This window comes from Cupressus sempervirens, chromosome 9 (genome assembly GCF_028749045.1).
Source record: "Cupressus sempervirens isolate cs-2001-9-10 chromosome 9, ASM2874904v1, whole genome shotgun sequence".
Lineage (NCBI taxonomy): Eukaryota > Viridiplantae > Streptophyta > Pinopsida > Cupressales > Cupressaceae > Cupressus > Cupressus sempervirens.
Window position 1 is genome coordinate 699,149,113 of NC_143126.1, and position 10,530 is coordinate 699,159,642.

Here is a 10,530-nt window from a genome sequence, read left to right on the forward strand (position 1 = left end):
CTTAGCCTTCCTTGCTTTGTTCTCAGCTTGTTCTCTCCTTCACTTGCACTCTTCGTTATGATCTTAGGGTTAGAACCCTTCTTCCATAGGTAATCATAGAAAATTATAGATCATAACCAACAATCCATATTTCATCCTTTTTCCATTTTACCCTTCTAATTTTTTGATTGGTTAATTTTCTTTTCTTGGGATTAATATCTTCTACTAAAATGTGTAATCTTCTCCATAAGTGTCTCTATAGTTTTTAAATGTCATATAGAAGTTGGATAAAATGATTTACATAAGTGTTTGTGCCATTATAAACTCATATGTAAAAACTAGTTTACTCAGCACTTGAATGTTCTAACACTCGGTCATAACTAACATTCATGTTGTCACTCAACTTCTATATGCTTGGCATGAATTGAGTCACTCAGCATTATCTGACTTTCCAAATGCTTATTCTCTTATGTTTTACTCAACATGTATTTTGACTATGTCTCTTCTTGGGTGCTTGGCACCCTTGGACTTGCTTGGCATATGAAGAAATATAAACAAGTCCTTTGTAGGTTGGTTTTCTCTGGATGTCTTGTTCATAGTGATGACTATCCAATTCTACCTTAGAAATGACTAAGTATTAGAAACTAATAACAAACTTGGGCTTAGAGATCAACTACAATCCTTTATTAGTATTAAAAGTGGGTTTCCATTCAACTCCTTCTCTAATTCTGATATGATTGTATCCACTTTTAAAATCAGTTTTGGTGAAGTATCTAGCTCCAATCAAACAATCCATGATGCCATCAATCCTAGGAAAAGGAAACATATATTTTATTGTGATCCCATTTATAGCTCTAAAATAAGTGCACATTCTCCACTCTCCATTCTTCTTAGGTACCAACACAAGAGGTACTACATAAGGACTGAAACTTTATGTTATCACATTTGTCTTAGGAAATTCTTACACTTTTGTATTCAATTCAAAATTCTCTATAGGGTTTAGTCTATGTAGTGCTTTATTTGGTAGGCCAACTTCAGGTATCAAGTCCATACAGTGTCTGATACTTCTCATAGGAGGTAATCCATCAAGTACATCCTTGGAATTAACATCTTGAAATTCACCTAACGAAGCTTTTATGTCAAGTGCATGCTCAAGTCCATCATGTTTTTCATTTTTTGTATGAATCAAGGCAAGGAATATGTTATGATCATTCATATATTTGAAAATTTGATTTCCATCCACCAAAAAAAATCTTACCATGGTACAATGGTTCACATCAAGTTTCTCAATCAAATGCAACAAAATATGGTTCTTTCTATTTGCCCAAATGGTATACTAATTCAATCTGTCATCATGCAATACTTGTCTATCATATTCCCAAGGTCTATCAACTTTAGATATGGTTTTAGATAGAATTCTCATCGAAATAGGCCCTTCATTAGATTTCTCATTCCATAACAACCTGAACTTAAAATTAAATTCTCACCATTCTTAGGTTCATTAGGTGTTTCTGCAACTTGTTTGTGCAAGACAAAATATTTCTACCACTTCCTCCAACCTTTTTACCAGAAATAGTACATTCAAAAGTTATATGTCCTTCTTCACCACACTTATAGAAAGTACCTATAAACCAATATCTTTCATCTCTTTTATTATTATTACTATTCATTAAGTAAATAGTATAGCTACCTCTAGTATAGTTACCTCTCTTACTAGCATTCTCATCTTTCCAATCAGATTTTTCTTTCTTTTGCACTTTAGGTTTCTATTTTCTCCATAGGCTCATCCTCCATTTCTTTGATATCTCCCACCAATTTTTTTCTATCTTTGATCATGTTTCTTTGCCAATATTTCTTTATACTTCAAAGCATACTAACATGCTTCTTCCATACTATCCATCTTAACATAATTGATTTCATATTTAGTTGATGTTTGTAAATGATTCAGTTATCTAGTCACTTTCTCAACTTCATCATCCACATGTCCAGATGTAATATCCAATTTGTAGAATTCCTTAGTATATTAATTCACACTCATGTTTTTTTGTCTCAGATTATATATCTTCCTCAATAGTTTGACTTGGTAATCCACAGGGAGAAACTTTTTCTTCAATTTCCCAATCATTTTCTCCCATGTCTTAATATTGTCTTTCCCTCTCTTATGTCTTTCAGTTTATAAATGATCCCACCAAAGTGAAGCATGACCCTTCAACTTTAGTAATATTATCTTGACCTTCTTATTATTAGGCATAATTTCATATTCATAGTATGTATGATCCATCTCAAAGATCCAATTATCCAATACTACATTAGTCTCTAGTCTTCCATCATAGCAAGCAACATCAAAAGCTTTCTCCATCTTGTTCAATCTCACATTCAACATTATGATTAGGTGTTTCTTCTACATCATCAGTAACATCTTCCAGATGTATCTCTTCTCTACACTAGCTCAACAACTTCAAGTTCCACTACAATCTTCTTTAACATGTCCATAATAGCATTATTAGTATTTCCTCTACCATGAATCATATTGACAAACAACTCCTATGAAATTGTAACCTTTTGTAAGTTTACGGGCTAGACTTCAAATCTACAACCCTATAACCAAATTTAATAGGGTTCTCTATGATCCATGCCTCAAGAAGAAATTATTATCTGATACCACATGATGTAAATATGCGGTATCTCAAGGAGAAAAACCCCAAGATACTATTGCTAAGAGTTACATATGGAAGCTTTATCAACATAAAACAAAGAATAAGAGGTCACAAGAAATAATTCATTAGGTATAATTATTTAACTTCATATATAAAACAACAACATGTCTGGTTGTGAGGCCTTTGAGGTTATGAACTTGCATAAAATAGGAATTACACTTCAGATTTCAATATTAAACCTTCTTTCTTCTACTATTGATCTATCTCTCCTATATCTACTCAAGCTTCTTATATAGCTAGCTAAGCCACAAGTTGTCTAGTCAATAATTTAATTACATTATAGGTCTAGTCTTGGAAGAGTAAATCAAAATCCAAGATGAAATATGGTCGTGCCTTCCACTAATTCCTTTCTAACTCTGTCTTGTTTTCTAGCATTATGAAACATGGTCCTGCCTTCCACTAGTTCCTTCCACCATCATGCAATACAGTCTCTAAAATCAACATGCAAGTGCCACATGATCTAATAATTAAAAGGCCTCCATATAGTTTCATTTCGTGTCCAGGAGAGAAGCAACATAAAATGATTTGATATGGTCCTTGGATACACCTTAAGGGAGGTGTGTTGGAGAATGCCTAATCTAGAGGAGATTAGAGCCCCGTCGAGTCTAACTTAAATCAATTCTTTATCCAGTCTTTTATTAGACCAAGTAAAAGTAGAACCCTAGAGATCAATATCAATCAAATTATTTCTTCTCAAAAAATCCTTCAAGTCATGCATGTTCTCCAAAAAATCCTCTAATCCCACCAATTTTTTCAAAGGGTATAATGGGGTGTTGAAATCTCCCATACACAAATTTTTTCCTTGTCTCATGGAATCATCCATAATGGTAGCCTCATTCCAAATAACAAGCCTACCATTACTAGTGTTGGGGGCATAGAAATTAAAATTAGTCCAACTGCCAAATTGGGTGGTGAGATTTATGGCAACAAAATGGGTACTGACAAAAATATCCATACCCACAGCCCTATCAGGATACCACATCATAGAAATGCCACTAGAAGCTCCATTAGCATCACTATAAGTATATTTAGTGCCTGGCCACATGTAATTATTCACTCTCGCAAAAACTTGTACATCTATTTTCACTTCCTACAAAAGAATCATATTAGTGTTAACCTCAGTTTTCTTCTATTTGATTTTGTACTACTTCTTGGGGCTACTCAACCCTCTCACATTCTAGGATATGATCTTCATCTTTGATGGTTTTGGGTTTCCTTTAGGGTTTTTTGTTTCCCCTATGCAATGTTCTTTCCTATTTCCTATTGACAAATGTTCTTGGTTAAAGGTCTCCCTAACCTCACAATTGAATGAACATCTTCCTTATTTCCCCTTTTAATATTTCTCTTTGAGACCATCCATTCCACATCATTGCTTAGGAACTCAAGGCTTGGGCCCTCGGAAGTAGGGAAAAAGACTTCCACTATACTAGGAAGGGAAACCACAAGGGTTCCATTAGCAAGTGGTGGGCTAGCCCCCAAGTTGAGAAGTGGGGTGTCATAGCCCCCAACCTCCATAGGAACCATTTTTGTATCTAGCAACCACTCATCTAGTTTTGGCTTCTGTAGGGTCTGCATGACCACAACCTCCCCCTCTTCATGAGCAGCAACATTCCTCTCTTCACCTTTCCACAAACAACTCTTTTGTTGGGGTTCTTGTGCCCTCACTCGCACAAGGGGTTCCATTTAGCTGAGGCTCACCCACACTAGTTTCGATGAAACAACCCAGTTTCATGTTTTCTTGGGTTTTGGGTGCAATAGTCTTTTCTGCAATTTTTGAGCTTTCACCCACCTCCACACTTGGGGATGAGACCTTGTTCTTGAGTTTCTCACTCATCAGGCATTCCACAAAGAGATGGCCAAAGTTGTTACATTTCTAGCATAGAGGACCAATATTCTCATACACTAATGGTTGTGACCATGCTTCCCATTTAGACTTCAAGTCCACTATGGTTGGTAGGGGTTTGTTCATTCCACATTCACACATATCTAAGCAAAACCTAGTTTGATCTTTGAGCCATTCATCAAGTCCATTTTTATGAACAACCCAAAGGAGCTACCAATCCATCTAAAAACACACTCATCCTAGAATTCCAAGGGGAGCCCAAGTAAGTGGATCTAGACCAAGGTGGATCACATCTCTATCTTTTTCAGTCTTGAAATTGAATAAGAAGAGGGCTCGAGTCATAATAGAGATGGAAATAGAGCTTGTAAGTTTCCACTTTTTCAAGCACCATTTTTTGACCATATCCACCATAGGTCAGAAGGAGACAAACTTTCTTATGAGGCATAGGTAAACCCTAAGGAAATTGAGTCCACCACAGTATCAGATAGGGAGATCAGGGCTCTCGTTGGACTTGAAGAGAATGTGATTTAGCCCCTAAATCAATAAGAGTCTTGGATCCAACAATAGCCCCCAACCAATTTGACTTTGGGGCCAACACTATCATGGGACCACCTAAGGGTTTGAAGCCCAAACAAGCATAGTTGTTAGCCATGACACCCGGTTCCATCAGAGGAGAGGTGACCTCTTGAAGAAGGATGTGGCCATTCTAGAATTTCGCAACTAGCTCAAAATCTAGAAAAATGGAGGCCTGTTCCAATGGGGAGGGGGAGAGGTGGAGGGGGGCTCCATCCCTCCCAAGATTGAGAGGGCATGGAGGAGGGTAGGCGGTTAAGTAATTGTTATAGTTCTCATTATTTAAAAATATTATTATTTTATTTTATTAAAATTAAAATTATAGTTAAGTTGGGATTATACTTAAATAATAATTGATATTTGACATTTGTTAAAATTTTAATTATCATTGGATTTAACTTACCAATATGATGTTATATTTTAGTTTTTTAATTATAATGATATTATTTATATTATAATTATATAAAATTATAACAAGTGAACATTAATATATAATAGGTGTACAAAATTAAAATTAATAAGGGAAGTAGTAAGCCACCATGTGACACTTGTTTATTTTAATAATAGCACCATTTTGTATGAAGAACAAATAGAATATTTGTATTGAATGATATAAAACAACCCTCAATTTTTCATATTTAAAGATTAGACCTTCTAAATTATGTTAATGAAATCCCTGAGTCATAGATTGTAAAACATGATCCTTTTAAGAATTGACTTTTTAATAATGTGACTTATTAATATTTAATATGTTTATAAATCAGTTAAGTTAATTTGGATGTTTATACTTTTAATAATATTTAAATATTATAATTTATTTATAATAGTACCATATAATGCAATAATAGAAAATTATAAGTATATTAATTAAAATATTCTATATACTATAATAAATTTATTAAATGACAATTAGATTTACCATAAGAACCTTATTTGATGTTGACATTGGTATAGACATAGCAACTATACATCTCTTAAAACACACCTATCTTTCATTTACTTTAAATATTTATATTTTTAAATCTATTTAAATCAGATAATAATATATAAATCAAATCCATGTCAATTGAACTTTTAATTTTTTAAAATTACTTAACATCTGAAATGTTTCCAACCACTACTTAAACATGATTTTTAAATTGTATACAATAAATGTGTAGAATTTAAGTGCCGCTTTCTATTTAATGTAAATATTTTCCATGTAGAATACAACATTTAAATCTCTGCAAAATCAAAATCCTCAATAATAATAGATTTTCAATCAATTTTCACTTGTTGGACTTTCGTAATTCACACCACAATAATAATCAAATTCTGCATCACACGGTATGAAAAAAATGTCTATTGAATAGTTTAAAATTGCCTTCACTTTTTCATGTGAAAAAATTGAACCTTCTGAATTGTTTTATACTGCAATCAGGCACGGCAATCAGGATCTCTCGTCAAAGCTGACCAATGCCACAATGTAATGTGTATAGTGCCCTGAAAAGTTTAAATATCGCTTTTAATTCAACTTGAAGTTAAAAAATGTGCTAAAACAAGTACTGAGTTGAATGCTTCAACGTGTGCCGAGTTTCAATAAAGTTTGGTACACTGTAGAGATTTAATAATCATGTAAAACTGATTTCAACGCTTGGACCCCATAAAAGCTGTAGCTACCAAATCTGAGTAAGTTATTCCTTCGTCATTTTAAACATGGGCGCACTATCCGCTTCGAATCTTATGCGCAGGTTCAAACACAGAGACATATATACAAATGGTTGACTTTACCTATTGAATAAGAATCCAAGTTTACAACCATTTCCTTAACCACACATATCTACTATTGCCCCTCTTCCCATTAAACCACTTAATAGGCACAGCCTTTCCAGAAAAAGAGATAATTTGTGATTGAGAATGGAGCTTCCAATCCTCATAACATGCCTGCTAATCCTTATCAGTATTGAAGCAGCAACGCCCATGGCAGGTTCGTATAACGCTTTCAATTTGATAGGAATTTTTGATATACTATTGTTTTCCATATTCTTCTAAACAATATATTCTTATTTGAATTGAATTTGCAATTTTTGAATTGAACTGATGGCCTATGTTTCATGTGTAATCTACAGTGCGAGCAACCCTAGATAATCAAGTGCACTTTGCTTGAAACTCATCCACTTTTCTTGCAATCCTAGATAATTAAATCCACTTTGATGAAACTCCATTTACCTAAATCCCATCCACCATCCACTTTACTTGCGATCCTAAATAATTAAATCCACTTTGTTTGAAACCCCATCTACTTTGTTTGCAACCCTAGATAATTAAATACGCTTCGCTTGAAACCTCATTTACCTAAATCCCATCCACTTTGCTTGCGACCCTACATAATTAAATCCACTTTGATTGAAACCCATATACCTACTTATGAGAATCCAAACTTCAGATGTACTTCAATACAATGATCAATATATGTACTTCTATAAACTGCTTTACATTTTAGCCTCAGCTGTTTCTGTTTATAAGATGAAAAAGTCATGATTTTAGGCTTTAATGATCAATATGAGTCTGTATAATCACAGGTGCTGAGATCTATCCGTACCCATTTATGACTAATGATGCTGAGAAAGCAGCTGCAAAAAAATATGATTATATTGTAGTTGGAGGAGGTGCAGCTGGTTGTCCTCTCGCTGCAACTCTCTCACAAAACTATTCTGTTTTGTTATTGGAAAGGGGAGGCTCTCCTTATGGGAATCCTGACATTGAGAATGCCAGTGCTTTTGGGAAGGCATTACAAGAAACAGATAATTACACTTCCATAGCTCAGGGAGTTTTAACAGAGGATGGAGTTCAGGTTGACAGAGCCAGAGTTTTAGGAGGCGGAACTGCCATTAATGCTGGGTTTTACAGCAGAGCAAGCTTGGAATATATTCGAGGAATGGGATGGGATGAGAAACTGGTGAATCAGTCTTTTCTCTGGGTGGAGAAAATGAATGCTTTTAGACCAGATCCCCTTGCTCTCTGGTCTTCGACAATGAAAGATGCACTTGTTGAAGCAGGAGTGCTTCCTTACAATGGGTATACAGTGGATCACTTGGAGGGCACCAAGATTGGTGCTTCCACCTTTGATAACAATGGCAAAAGACATACAGCTGCAGATCTTTTAAAGTATGCAAACCCAGATAATATTGTTGTTCTTCTCAATGCTAGCCTCTAGAATTCTCTTCAAATCTTCAAAAGGTTAGATGATTACCCACCAAGTCAAAAAAATAAATTATTGTTTGCCACTTTCTGTTATAGCTTATATCTTAAAAACAAATTTTTAGATGTTATAGCTTATTTCTTGAATACAAATTTTAGATTTGATTGTGTTAAAACTTTTTGTATCAATGTTTTGAATCACACTTTGAAAATTCTAAATTCGATTGTGTTTAAATTTCTGATAACAATATTTCCAATCACACTTCATGATTCATTATCAATAAATTTGTGTACCCACATCATAATGTTGGTCTAAAAATTTTGTTGCAGGAAAGTTGAAGGCTCGTGGTGTAGAATTCATCAATTCTATTCAAGGATTTGAAGGTAGTTCTCATGAGGCATTCATTAATAAATCATCCAGTTGCAGTGAGGTGATTCTGTCTGCTGGAAGTATAGGAAGTCCTCAGCTATTGCTCTTAAGTGGAATAGGTCCCTCCCAAGATCTTGAAAAATTGAATATATCTGTTCTAAAACATGTACCTTCAGTAGGACGAGGAATCCAAGATAATCCTTGTGCAACGGTAGGAATAGAATCTTCTACACCAATTGATCCTTCTAGCATACAAGTAGTGGGCATTTTGAATGATTCTCAGGTTTACATATATGAAAGTAGCTTTGTGCAGAAAGTTTCCTCAAATGGCTCTACTCCCGTTAACCAATATGTGGGTGGAATATTTGAGAAGGTAGCTTTTCCCTTATCAAGAGGGAATCTAAGTCTGATTAGTAAGGACCCTAGAGTCAATCCTTCTATTCGTTACAATTATTATTCCAAGCCCCAAGATCTGCAAAAATGTGTTCAGGGACTTAAGATGATATATGATATTTGTGAAACAAATTCTATCCAGAAATTTTCCTTTAAGAAGTCTAATGGCATAAGTGGGCTACATTTCATTGGGCCAAATCTGCCCAATAATAAATCAGATGATACAGCTATGGGAAAGTATTGTAAAGATAGTCTTACTACCATATGGCACTTCCATGGAGGGTGTAATATTGATTATGTGATTCATCGCTCTTACAAAGTCAAAGGTGTTGGTGCTCTAAGGGTTGTTGATGGTTCCACCTTCAAGGATGGTCCTGGGACTAACCCACAGGCAACCACGATGATGCTTGGAAGGTATTCATAATATAAATGTTAATTTTTTTCTTTTTCTTAAATTTTGATTTTAATTTTAACTATTTAATTGTTATTAATTATATTACTAATTCTATTTGTCAATTTGCAGGTATGTAGGAGTAACTATTTTAAAAGAACGCAGATTAGCACATGATTAATTCTTCATTTCTTTCCTAAAAGTCTTTTTTATTAGAGCTTCTCAATGTATTTTTATATCTGATACAATGTTAATAAAAGAAAATCTTATGACCCTTTACTAGAAGAGTTCTTGTATTGGAACATATACTTCTATTTGTTTAAATTTGACTATCTATTTAAGGAAGGTTGAATAGTGTTTATTTTAACAAAATACTATTCTTTATTAATATATTTTTATAATATAATTTTAATATTAATATGATACAAATTGTAAGATGTTTATAATAAATTTTTAATAGTGTTTATCTAAAGTATCTAATATTAAAAAAATTAAATTTATATTTAATTAGTGAAAATTTCAAATAAATATGGTTTGACATTAAGTGTTTTGGTTAGTGACATTGTTTTTGTTGTTCCACTAAAGTTCATACATGATCTCAAATTTGTTTAGTCATTAATCATAGAGTAAAATCAAGAAACTATCTATATTATGCATGTTATGAAATTTAATGTCCATTTTTTGGTTGATTTATTGTAAGGTTAAATTAAAAACATAAATTCTATTGATGGATATTTTATAACCCACAAATGAGTACTATGCTCTCTAGGAAATAGTCTCATGTATGCTAAGATTGCTAGAATATCATATGATTACTCCAAGGTTCCTTGGATTAGTTCTGTGTTTGATGTGATTGTTGATGATAACAAGGGGCCTTGCTATATTTTCTCATATTCATTTCAAGTCATGTTGGATGTGGGAGTTATCAATAGGTTTTGCAACGAATTTATTTTGTTTGAGTTTTCATACAATATACATAGATGAAAGGGAATGGGGTTTAGAAATTATATTCTAATCCTAAGGGTAGTGAAATGAAAGGAAAAATGGTTTAAAAATTATTTTCTAAATCTAAGGGTAATTAAAA

At 33.5% G+C, this 10,530-nt stretch overlaps 1 pseudogene across 1 annotated transcript; it reads left to right on the forward strand.

Moving 5' to 3' along the window:
• Nucleotides 1-6,878: 6,878 nt before the first annotated feature.
• Nucleotides 6,879-9,731, forward strand: LOC149540649 ((R)-mandelonitrile lyase-like; annotated as a pseudogene). Its single transcript, XR_016356035.1, has 4 exons — nt 6,879-7,078; nt 7,674-8,331; nt 8,623-9,469; nt 9,579-9,731. The product of XR_016356035.1 is annotated as a (R)-mandelonitrile lyase-like (transcript).
• The last annotated feature ends 799 nt before the right edge of the window (nt 9,732-10,530 follow it).